Source organism: Salvelinus fontinalis, chromosome 20, assembly GCF_029448725.1.
Source record: "Salvelinus fontinalis isolate EN_2023a chromosome 20, ASM2944872v1, whole genome shotgun sequence".
NCBI lineage: Eukaryota > Metazoa > Chordata > Actinopteri > Salmoniformes > Salmonidae > Salvelinus > Salvelinus fontinalis.
The window spans coordinates 3,960,746-3,974,157 of record NC_074684.1 but is presented as its reverse complement, the minus strand read 5'-3'; the positions used below and the strand labels follow the sequence as shown (position 1 = coordinate 3,974,157).

General features: G+C 46.8%; 1 protein-coding gene across 3 annotated transcripts in view; it reads left to right on the top strand.

Annotated features, from left to right (window-relative positions):
* LOC129817161 (utrophin-like) overlaps nucleotides 1–13,412 on the top strand; it is a 189,775-nt gene that overhangs the window by 107,689 nt on the left and 68,674 nt on the right. The window lies entirely within an intron of this gene.

Genomic DNA, 13,412 nt, shown 5'->3' with positions numbered 1-13,412 from the left:
ACCTGTACTGACCTCGCGTTCCAATGACTTCCCTTGATGTTTATCGATTCAGCTTATGAATGTCTAGGAGGTAGCCTATCCATTATGTTTGTTGTTGTTGTTGCTGTTGTACTTTTTGTCAGGGTTGCCCTCATCCCTTGCCTCCTACACACACAAACACACACTCAAGCAGGTTGTTTACAGGCGGCAAGGATCTTCACTCTTGAATGATTCAAGGCTTAATTACAACTCTCCTTTGACTTTCTTTCCTATCAGACCAGTGGTCATTAATGATGGATGGAGGGAGGGAGGGAGGGAGATCATTAATGACAGACAAGCCACACCCCTCCCCCCTCATCCCCTCCTTCCATCCCCATTTACTCCAAATTATACAGTAGTGTTCTATTTCATTGCTATGTCCCTTTCCTCTCTCCGTCTCAAATCCAACCCCTCTCTTGTCTACCCCATTTGGCTCTGACATGGATCCCAAATTTTCTCCATTTGATGATAACAGGGTGGTGGAATAGGGAGGAAACTTGGTTGTCGTGTGTCCATAGACCTGAGTGGTGTTGACAGCTGAGTCACTGTATCAGCCAAGATGCCATTCTGGCTCCCCTTTCATCTCTCATAGACAGAATCTACCGTTCCTTCTCATCGTATCCGACGGAGAAGGTCGAAACTTTACAAGTTTTAACCCAACTTTAGCTAATTCTTTTGAGTTTATGGAGTTTTAAAGTTCTTACTATCATCACATATGACCGCCAAGCACTTTTTGACATTAGATCGACAGTTACTAACCTCAATTTCAACTTCAAACCCGACTCTGACAGCTGTACCCTTGTTTATACCAGACCCTATTCCTTTATTTCATGGGCTACCAAAACACTGCAGTTGTAGACGTGGCAGACAGGCTGGAGTCCTGTTGAGATTGAGACGAAAAGAAAATCTACTGGCACTCCCCTCCGTTTTATTGGCAAATGTCCAGTCAATCGAGAATAAGATGGATGAGCTTCGTTCCAGAGTCTCCTAACAGAGAGACTTGAAAAGCTGCATTATTATTGCCTGGATGCCCAGACTACTTGCTCCAACCAAATGCTACGCCACGCCCACAGACGACAGCCTGGATCTGAGTACATCCCCTTCACTGAATGTGAACACATTAGGGGCTGTCTGATTGGTCCAGAAACTGATGGTTCGGGCCAGAGTCAGAACACACATGGGTAAAGTGATAGTTTGAAAATGTGCCATTTGCTATGATACTCTGATTGGTTAGACAACTTTTTGTACAACACCCCTAGTACCTCTCATTACAACAAATTACTTAAATTATGACAGAATAATATAGTGGTCATGCTAGCAACACGAGGTGAAGGTGAAGGCCTCTAAATAAACAACAACTGGTGCACCTCTTCCAGTGCGATGGAAACTCAGACATGGAATGCCTCATGGTAAGCTGTAGACCTTTCTATTTAACAAGAGAGTTCTCATCCAAAATATCACAGCTGTCTACATCCCACCAGAAGCCAACAATACTTTATGGGGCCATAAACAAACAAAAGACCACACACCCAGAGACTTAAAAACGTTCTAACTCACTTCTACTAACACGTCTCTTGCGCCATAAGGGGCTTCAAAATGCTATTCTACCCCAAAAAACGCATACAAGGCCCACCCTCGCCCTCCCTTCGACAAATCTGACCACGACTCTATCCTGCTGCTTCCCGTTTACAAACAAAAGCTCAAACTGGAAGTACCAGTGACGCGCTCAATATGGAAGTGATCTGATGAAGCAGATGTGAGGCTACAAGACCGTTTTGCTAGTACAGACAGCGATCTGTTCCATGATTCATCCGATAGCATTAGGAGTTTACCATATCAGTCACAGGCTTCATCATGGAGTCTCCACAGTGACCATACAAACATAACCAAACCATGGATTATCTTCTTATGGTTGCAGGGGGCGTATTGAAAAACTGGAAAATATGTGCCCATTTTCAAACGGCCTCTTAATCAATTTTTGCTCTTACAATATGCATATTATTACTACTATTGGATAGAAAACAGTCTCTAGTTTCTAAAAACGTTTGAATTATTTCTCTAAGTGGAACAGAACTATTTTTACAGCCCATTTCCTATCCGGATTTGAGATTTCCAAAATCGATGTCTCTCTTCAAGACCTTGTCTATAAAAGGGCATGTCACTTGGGAACATAGAAACACGTCATACGCCTTCCACTGGGTGTCATGCGGAAGTGAGAGCAGAAAGGACTTGAATATCTCGTTCAGGGCTTGAATACAGCCTCTTGGAGTGTGAGGACCGACATATTTTTTTTTCTCCCAGGCGCGAAGTTGGACTTTGTATTGCCTCCTGGAAAACTGTCGTTATACGTGAATATAGTCTCCGGCTTCGATTTGACTTGATACATGTCACAATATCATCCTAAAGTATGTTTTTCAATATAGTTTAATTATATTATTGAAATTTATTCGTGACTTTAGACGCTTTGGAAGAATTGTTTGAAGAAGGAGAGGTTAGCGCCGCACGGCCAGTGTGCTTGCTAATTCAAGAGGGAAATAGTTCGTTCTGGATCCCAAACCAAGACTGTACTGGACAATGGAATCCTTTACAACATTCTGATGGAAGATCAACAACGATAAGGACCCAATTTGGGATGCTTTTTCATATATCTGTCGAACTGTGCTATGCTACCGTTTAACTAGAATCAATGCTGCCGTGTGCTAGCTAATGTAGTAAGCTAATATAACGATATATTGTGTTTTCGCTGTAAAACACTTCAAAAATCGGAAATATTGGCTCTATTCACACGATCTTTGCTTTCATTAGCTATCCACCATATATTTTTCTGAAATGTTTCATGATGTGTAATTAGTAGTTGACGTTGGTGTCTGTATTTTCTCTGGCTACTCCCGTGCGATTTCAGACTGTAGCTATGATGGGAGCACTAATGTAAAACTGATTTATAGCTAAAATATGCACATTTTTTGAACAAAACATAGATTTATTGTGTAACATGTTATAGGACTGTCATCTGAGGTAGTTTTTTCTAGGTTATTTAGGTTGGTTCTAGTTTAGTTAGGTTGGCTTGTGCATGCTACTTGCATCCTACTTGTGCTGTGAAAAAGTCTGTCCTCTTTTTTATTTGGTGGTGAGCTAACATAAATATATGTGGTGTTTTCTCTGTAAAACATTTAAAAAATCGGACATGTTGGTTGGATTGACAAGATGTTTATCTTTCAAATGCTGTATTGGACTTGTTAATGTGTGAAAGTTAAATATTTAAAAAAAATAGATTTTGAATTTCGCGCCCTGCACCTGAGCTGGATGTTGTCATAAGTGCACCGGTGTCGGGCTGCAGCCATAACAGGTTATACCAACAGAGTCTTGCATGAAAGCTCCTGTTGTTCCAGTTGACTGTGTGATCTCACTCTCCGTGGCCAATGTGAGTAAAACTTTTAAACAGGATTAACACTCGCAAGGCGGCCGGGTCAGATGGAATACCAGGGTGCATTCTTAGAGCATGTGCAGACCAGCTGGAAGTGTCTTCACAGACATTATCAATCTTTCCTTGTCCCAGTCTGTAATCCCAAGATGTTTCAAGCTGAAGACCATTGACCCTCAAAGGTAACCTGCCTAAATGGCTATATTCCCCTTGCACTGACATCTGTATTTATAAAGTGCTTAAAAAGGCTGGTCATGACAGTCATCAAAGCCATCATCCCAGACACCCTGGACCTACTCCAATTTGCATACCGCCCCAACAGATCACGCAATCTCAATTGCATTTCGTACTGCTCTCTTCCATCTGGACAAGAGGGGAAATAACTGTGAGAATTCTGTTCATAGACTGAATCTCAGTGTTCCCCACCATAGTCCCCTCCAAGCTCATCACCAAGCTCAGGACCCTTGGACTTAACATCTCCCTCTGCAACTGGATCCTGAACATCCTGATGGGTCGGCCCCAGGTGGTGAGGATAGGCAACAACACCTCCGCCACACTGACCCTCAACACGGTTGCCCCTCAGGGGTGTGTGCTTAGACCTCTCCTGTACTACTGTTGACCCACAACTGCATGGCCACGCACGACTCCAACACCATCAACAAGTTTGCTGACGACACAACGGTGGTAGGCCTGATCACCGATGGCGATGAGACGGTCTACAGGGAGGAGATCAGAGCCTTGAAAGTGTGATGTCAGGACAACAGCTTCGTCAACGTCAGTAGGAACAAGGAGCTGATTGTACATGGGTCCTCGGATCCTCAAAAGCTTTTTCAATTTCACCCTTAAGAGCATATTGACTGCCTGCATCACCACTTGGTATGGCAAATGCACTTCCCTCGACCGCAAATCGTTACAGAGGGTGGTGTGGACAGCCCAGTACATCACTGGGGCCGAGCTCCCTGCCATCCAGGACCTCTATATCAGAGAAAGGTCCAAGAAATGTCCAAAGTCTTCAGCCACCCAAGCCGTAGACATACTGTTCACTCTGCTACCGTCCAGCAATTAGTACCAGATCATCAGCTCTCGGACCAACAGGCTCCGAGACAACTTCTACCTCTAAGCCACAAGACTGCTAAATAAACATAAGACTGCTAAATAGTTAATAAAATGGTTACCCAGATTATCTACAATGATCCTAGCTTACACTGACTATGCACACTCGGAAGACTGTATATACACAATATATACACTCACTCACACACATTACACTGACACTCTCGCACAAACCCACACAAATACACACGCACACCGACAACACACATACACACCATACTTTCACAATCATCATATGCTGCTGCTACTCTGTTCTTTATTTCATTCTTATTATAATCTCTCCTGATTAGTGTTGGTATTCTGAACCTCTGCACTAAGATACTAGAACGTGAAAAAGGGTCCGTTACTAGATTTTGTTTTACTTTTGGTACTTCTGTCAAATGTGTCTCACGGATCAAGTCTGTCTATCAGCGCAGCCGATATCCCCCTTATAACGTGAATGCACCGTGCCTGCTCATGTTAGCTCTGTCATGCTGCACAGAAGTTAACACACTTGAATAAATGCGACACACAATGTAAATATGTTGAGACCGTTAATTACTGTTTGCAAACTTTTTTTCATCTTCCCTTGCTAGCTTACAGCTGAAGGCAGCTAACATCAATTCACTACCCTTTGTTTGTGATAATATGCAAACCATAATGCAAAATAGGCTGATTTCAAAGCTGATTGCCACCCAAACTTGAATCGTCAACTTAATCCCTCTCTCTCTTACGTCGCTCCCAAAGATGTATCTATTGCCTTAGCGAACTGACTGTGTGAATAGGGCTCCAACCATAGGCACCGAAGGGCCGCCCCCCTCTTCCCACAGGAATGACGCCTATACTGGTTAAAGATCAGTACAAATGGAAGGGAAAAAGTGGAAGGGAAAAATTGTTTGTCATCTGTAGCTCCTTGAAATCAGCCAAAACAAGCTCAATAACTCAATGCATGCACACACTCATATTGGATATGCATTCACCCTCACGTCTACTCCCGCTCCAGTGTTCAACGTCACCAGTATACTAGCCACAGGTCCTGTGATCCATCATTATGCACACCTGGCATCATTCCTTACACGCACCTGCAAGTCACCATGATACTCACCTGGACTCCATCGCCTTCCTGATTACCTCCCCTATATCTGTCCCTCCCTTTGGTTCTTTCCTCAGTCAGTATTCGTCCTGTGTTTATGCGTACCGATACCTTCTAAGTCAACAACATGACCAGCTGGCACAACTGGGTATGGCTACGGAAGAGGTTCTTCGCAGTGTGCAACGTCTCGAACATACCCGGGAGGCATTGTCATCAACTAGCGGAGGATACTCTACAACCAGTCGACCCAGCGAGTCAGCACAACAGCCCATTCAGCAACCCACTCAGGTCAGCGACGCCTGTTTGTCCCTCCCTGATAAATATGACGGCCCCATCTAAATGCCGTGGCTTCCTACTTCAGTGCTCCCTCTACTTTACACACCAGATGGGAGCTCCCACCACCGACAGGTACAAGGTTGCCATGGTTATTTTTCTGCTGACTGGGCGGGCGTTGGAATGGGCCGTGGCCGTCTGGGAGAGAGGAGAGGAGCTAGATTCTTATGAGGGGTTCATGGCTCTGTTGAAATGTTTCTTAGATCATCCCCCTTGAGGGCAGAGAGAGGGTGAGAGCTTACTCCAATTACTGCAGGGGGACCAGACTGCTGCCAAGTAGGCGCTCACCTTCTGGACAATAGCAGCATCCAACGGATGGAATGAGCCAGCGCTTAGTATGCTATTCAGAAGATGTCTGCGCGAGGAGGTCCAGACCTAACTGGCCAGTCGAGATGACAAGCTCTCCTTGGACGCACTCATTGCGATGACCATCCATCTGGATAACCTACTTCGGGAACGTCGGTAATCGCATTGCTTCTCTCCCTCTGTATCAGAGCCTGAACCCATGGAGATAGGAGTCGCACACCTCCCCACGGCAGAGCGACACAGACGGAGACACCAGGGGCTCTCTCTGTATTGTGGTCAAGGAGGACACCAGCTCTAGTGGTGTCCGGCACCTCCTAATCCAGGATCCACAAGAGCAGAGGGAAGGTCACGTGATCTTCCACCTCCTGGGGCAGGAGTGAGTATTCCATCTTCATCACTCTCTGCTGAACTCTTTTTGGTGTCCATCACACTAGTTGACTGTCCCTCATGTACTGTGTCTACAGTATTAGTGGATTCCAGTACCATGGGGAACTTTATTGACCAGACCCTTGCCTCCGCTCTTAACATCTCATACCCGCTCTCCTCTCCTTTCCCGGTTCAAGCCCTTGATAGTCGGGCACTAGGATCCGGAACAATTACACACATCACCCAACCACTCACCCTCACCTAGAAGTCAATTCATCAGGAGAACATCCCCTTCTTCATTACCAGTGCTCCAGTTCACAAGATCATCCTCCAATGTCATAACCTCACCTGATCTCATGGTCAAGGATGAGAATCACAGACTGGTTACCCGAATGCCGAAGGACCTGCTTCCCCATCCCCTGTGGTTCCACAACGGTTTTCGGGGTTTGGGATCCGGAGCTCCTGGCGGTGAAGTTGGCATTAGAGGAGTGGAGACACTGGCTGGAGGGCACCAAGGAATCATTTGTCATCCTCACCGACCATCGGAACCTGGAGTACATACAGAAATCGAGGAGGCTGAATCCTCGCCAAGCAAGATGGGCCATTTTCTTCACAAGGTTTGACTTCACGCTGGCATATCAGCCAGGTTCAAAGAACACCAAGGCCGACGCCTTGTACCGTCTCTATGATTCGGGAGAGGGTCCTGTCCAGAATGCTCCTATAATCCCATCCTCCCGAGTCGTAGCCCATGTGGTCTGGGACATAGATGTGGACATCCACCAGGCTCTGTAGAGGGAGCCCGCACCCACTAACTGTCCTGCCAAGTGCATCTATGTTTCTATGCGGATAAGGGACCGGCTGCTGACCTGGGCACACACAGCTGTCGGCGCTGGACATCCTGGTTTTTCTCGCACTTCCAAATCCATGTCTGAGAAATACTGGTGGCCCACCTTGGCGCAAGATGTTTAGTCATCTCCTGTTCCGTACGTGCCGAAACCATATTCACCTGGAACACTGCAGCAGGGAAAGCCCTTCCTGTGCCTTAGCGTTCCTGGTCCAATCTAATCATTGACTTTGTTACTGATCTTCCCCCTCTGACGGTTTCACCACCATTTTGGTTGTTGTGGATATATTTTCAAAATCCAGTTGTTTAATCCCTCTTTCTGGTCTCCCTACTGCTCTCCAGGTCACTGAGGCACTACTCCAGCAGGTCTTCCGGAGGACATCTCCGACCGTGGACATTAATTCAAGTCATGGGTATGGAGAGCCTTTATGGAGAAGCTAAGGGTCACGGTCAGCCTCACTTACGGGTACCGGCCTCATTCCAACAGGCAGGTGGAGAGGAGGAACCAGGAGCTGGGGAGGTTCCTGAGGAGTCACTGTCAGGGAGAGTGGGCTCGATTCCTTCCATGGGCAGAGTATGCCCAGAATTCGCTACGTCACTCCTCCACTGGTTTGACCCCCTTCCAGTGTGTTCTGGGTTTTCAGCCGGCCCTGGCTCCATGGACCCAGACCGACACTCTTGCGGTTGATGAGATGTTCCAGTGCGCCGTCCACCGTCAAAAGGAGCAGGCCACCGCAGTGCGGCCCCTGTGTTCCACCCTGGGGATCGTGTCTGGCTCTCTACCAGGCACCTCTCACTCTGCCTGCCCTGCAAGAAACTGAGCAGAGAGTTTGTGGGGCCATTCAAGGTTCTCCGGAGGATCAACAAAGTGACGTATAGATTACAGGTTCCGAGTGACAAATGTATCTCACCATTTAAAATCTCACTTCTCAGGCTGGTGGTTCCTGGTCCCCTAGCTAATGCTGTCCCCCATGACACCCCTCCACCCCCCCTGGATATCGAGGGGAGTCCGACCTATGCCGTCAAATCCCTACTGGACTCTCGCCGTCGTGAGGATCAGCTCCAGTATCTGGTGGACTGGGAGGGGTATGGCCAAGAGGAGCAGTGTTGGGTTCTGGTGGAGAACATTCTGGGTCCCAACATCATCTGTGAATTCCACCTTCGCCGCCCGCTCCTCGTCCTCGGGGTCGTCCCTCTGGTCAGCGTCGACCCTCTGGTCGGCGTCGTCCTGCGGCTGGATCCGTGCTTCGGAGTCTACTCCTGCTATTCACGTCTACTCCCGCTCCTTCCCCCTGGCATTTGACGTCGCCGGTATACTAACCACCGGTCCTGGGATTCATCATTATGCACACCTGGCATCAATCATGCACACCTGCACGTCATCATGATACTCACCTCGACTCCATCTGCTTCCTGATTACCTCCCCTATATGTTTTATTTATTTATTTCACCTTTATTTAACCAGGTAGGCCAGTTGAGAACAAGTTCTCATTTGCACCTGCGACCTGGCCAAGATAAAGCAAAGCAATTCGACACATACAATAACACAGAGTTACACATGGAATAAACAAAACATACAGTCAATAATACAGTAAAAAAATAAGTCTATATACAATGTGAGCAAATGCGGTGAGATAAGGGAGGTAAAGGCAAAAAAGGCCATGGTGGCGAGGTAAATACAATATAGCAAGTAAAACACTGGAATGGTAGATTTGCAGTGGAAGAATGTGCAAAGTAGAAATAATGGGGTGCAAAGGAGCAAAATAAATAAATAAATACACTAGGGGAAGAGGTAGTTGTTTGGGCTAAATTATAGATAGGCTATGTACAGGTGCAGTAATCTGTGAGCTGCTCTGACAGCTGGTGCTTAAAGCTAGTGGAGGAGATAAGTGTTTCCAGCTTCAGAGATCTTTGCAGGTCATTGCAGTCATTGGCAGCAAAGAACTGGAAGGGAAGATGACCTAAGTAGGAATTGGCTTTGGGGGTGACCAGTGAGATATACCTGCTGGAGCGCGTGCTACAAGTGGGTGCTGCTATGGTGACCGGTGAGCTGAAATAAGGCAGGGCTTTACCTAGCAGAGACGTGTAGATAACCTGTAGCCAGTGAGTTTGGCGACGAGTATGAAGCGAGGGCCAACCAACGAGAGCGTACAGGTCGCAATGGTGGGTAGTGTATGGGGCTTTGGTGACAAAACGGATGGCACTGTGATAGACTGCATCCAATTTGATGAGTAGAGTGTCAGAGGCTATTTATAGATGACATCACCGAAGTCGAGGATCGGTAGGATGGTCAGTTTTACGAGGGTATGTTTTGCAGCATGAGTGAAGGATGCTTTGTTGCGATACAGGAAGCCGATTCTAGATTTAATTTTGGATTGGAGATGCTTAATGTGAGTCTGGAAGGAGAGTTCACAGTCTAACCAGACACCTAGGTATTTGTAGTTGTCCATATATTCTAAGTCAGAGCCGTCCAGAGTAGTGATGCTGGATGGGCGAGCAGGTGAGGGCACTGATAGGATGAATAGCACGCATTTAGTTTTACTAGCGTTTAAGAGCAGTTGGAAGCCACGTAAGGAGAGTTGTATGGCATTGAAGCTCATCTGGAGGTTAGTTAACACAGTGTCCAAAGAGGGGCCAGAAGTATACAGAACGGTGTCGTCTGCGTAGAGGTGTATCAGAGAATCACCAGCAGCAAGAGCAACATCATCGATGTATACAGCGAAGAGAGTCGGCCTGAGGATTGAACCCTGTGACACCCCCATAGAGAATGCCAGAGGTCCGGACAACAGGCCCTCCGATTTGACACACTGAACTCAGAGAAGTAGTTGGTAAACCAGGTAAGGCAATCATTTGAGAAAACAAGGCTGTCGAGTCTGCCAATAAGAATGTGGTGGTTGACAGAGTCGAAAGCCTTGGCCAGGTCGATGAATACAGCTGCGCAGTAATGTCTCTCATCGATGACGGTTATGATGTCATTTAGGACCTTGAGCGTGGCTGAGGTGCAACCATGATCAGCTCTGATAACAGATTGCATAGCGGAGAAGGTACGGTGGGATTCAAAATGGTCTGTAATCTGTTTGTTAACTTGGCTTTCGAAGACCTTGGAAAGACAGGGTAGGATAGATATAGGTCTATAGCAGTTTGGGTCTAGAGTGTCACCCCCTTTGAAGAGGGGGATGACCGCAGCAGCTTTCCAATCTTTGGGAATCTCAGACGATACGAAAGAGGTTGAACAGGCTAGAAATAGGGGTTGCAACAATTTCGGCAGATCATTTTAGAAAGAGAGGGTCCAGATTGTCTAGCCCGGCTGATTTTGTAGGGGTCCAGATTTTGCATCTCTTTCAAAACATCAGCTATGTGGATTTGGGTGAAGGAGAAATGGTGTGGGCTTTGGCGGGTTGCTGTGGAGGGTGCCGGGTAGTTGACCGGGGTAGGGGTAGCCAGGTGGAAAGCATGGCCAGCTGTAGAGAAATGCTTATTGAAATTCTCAATTATAGTGGATTTATCGGTGGTGAAAGTGTTTCCTAGCCTCAGAGCAGTGGGCAGCTGGGAGGAGGTGCTCTTATTCTCCATGGACTTTACAGTGTCCCAGAACTTTTTTGAGTTAGTACTACAGAATGCAAATTTCTGTTTGAAAAAGCTAGCCGTAGCTTTCCTAACTGCCTGTGTATATTTGTTCCTAACTTCCCTGAAAAGTTGCATATCACGGGGGCTATTAGATGCTAACGCAGAACGCCACAGGATGTTTTTGTCCTGTTCAAGGGCAGACAGGTCTGGAGTGAACCAAGGACTATATCTATTCCTAGTTCTACATTTTTTGAATGGGGCATGCTTATTTAAAATGGTGAGGAAGGCACTTTTAATGAATAGCCAGGCATCATCTACTGACGGGATGAGGTCAATGTCATTCCAGGATACCCCGGCCAGGTCGATTAGAAAGGCCTGCTCGCAGAAGTGTTTTAGGGAGCGTTTTACAGTAGAGTTTTTACAGCAGAGGTGTATTTGGAGGGCAAGTTAGTTAGGATGACATCTATGAGGGTGCCATTGTTTACGGATTTGGAGTTGTACCTGGTAGGTTCATTGATAATTTGTGTGAGATTGAGGGCATCAAGCTTAGATTGTAGGATGGCCGTGGTGTTAAACATGCCCCGGTTTAGGTTACCTAGTAGCACGAACTCAGAAGATACATGGGGGGAAATCAATTCACATATGATATCGAGGGCACAGCTGGGGGCAGATGGAGGTCTATAGCAAGCGGCAACAGTGAGAGACTTGTTTCTGGAAAGGTTAATTTTTAGAAGAAGAAGCTCTAATTGTTTGGGTACAGACCTGGATAGTAATATAGAACTCTGCAGGCTATCTTTGCAGTAGATTGCAACACCGTCCCTTTTGGCAGTTCTATTTTTGCGGAAAATGTTATAGTTGACGATGGAGATTTCAGGTTTTTTGGTGGTTTTCCTAAGTCAGGATTCAGACACGGCTAAGACATCCGGGTTGGCAGTGTTCTAAAGCAGTGAGTAAAACAAACTTAGTGAGTAGACTTCTAATGTTAGCATGCATGAAACCAAGGCTTTTACGTTTACCGAAGTCAACAAATGAGAGCACCTAGGGAGTGGGGCTAGGCACAGCAGGACCTGGATTAACCTCTACATCACCAGAGGATCAGAGGAGTAGGATAAGGGTACGGCTAAATGCTATACGAACTGGCCGTCTAGCACGTTCGGAACAGAGAGTAAAAGGAGCAGGTTTCTGGGCTCGATAGCATAGATTCAAGGCATAGTGTACATACAAAGGTAAGGTAGGATGTGAGTACATTGGATGTTAACCTAGGCATTGAGTAATGATGAGAGAGATATAGTCTCTAGAGACATTTAAACCAGGTGATGTCATCGCATATGTAGGTGGAACAACATGGTTGGTTAAGGCATATTGAGCAGGACTAGAGGCTCTACAGTGAAATAAGACAGTAATCACTAACCAGGACAGTATTGATATTATATTAGAGAGAGACATGTGTAGCCAAGTGAACATATGGGTCCAATGAGTGATTGGGCTGACTGGGGACACGGTGATTCAGACAGTTAGCATGCCGATGCTAACAAGCTAACAGTTAGTAGGCCGGGGCTAAACGAGCTAGCAGTTAGCACACCGGGGCTGGCAAGCTAGCAGTTAGCAGACCGGGTTAGCAAGCAAGCAGTTAGCAGGGGCTAGCAGTTAGTAGACCGGGGCAGGCAAGTTAGCCTTTGGGGGACGTCGCGATGGGGGAAAGTCTGTTTTTGCCTCTTCGTGCGGTGACGTCGATAGTCAGTCGTGGAATTAGTAGGGTTCCAGGTAGCTCTAGGTAGCTAGCAGGCGTAGCAGGTTAGCAGTATGGGCCTTCAGCGGGCGTCGCGCATGAGGGGCTTGTTGGAGTCCTCGGGCAGATTATGTCGGTATTCCAGTCGTAGAGGATCGGCAGGGTTCCGTGCCCCATACCGGCAGTAGAAGGGGTCCGGATATTGTAGCCCAGGAGTGGGCTTCGGTGGTAGCACAGGAGCCCTGGCCAGGCTAGCTTCAGGCTAATTGGTGCTTGCTCCCGGATGGAAACGCTAACCAGGAGTGGTCACCCGGGATTGCGGTTAGCTAGTTGCGAAGATCCAGATGAAAATGTTCAGAGTTTGGAGTAGGAATCCGGGGATATGGAGAGAAATAGATCCATTATGCTCTGGTTTGAGTCACGTTGTTCGAACTGGCGAGAGCTATCCGAGCTAAAGGTTAGCTGATGACCGCTAGCAATGGTTTGCTAACTGATAGCTGGTAGGCAGTTAGCTGGCTATCTTCAGTAGATGGATTCCAGATCAGAAGTAAATAGAAATACTGTAGAAAAAAGCAGATCCACGCCACATTGGGTGAGGCGGGTTGCAGGAGAGTATTTAGAAGTTGAGGTTTAGGAAAATAT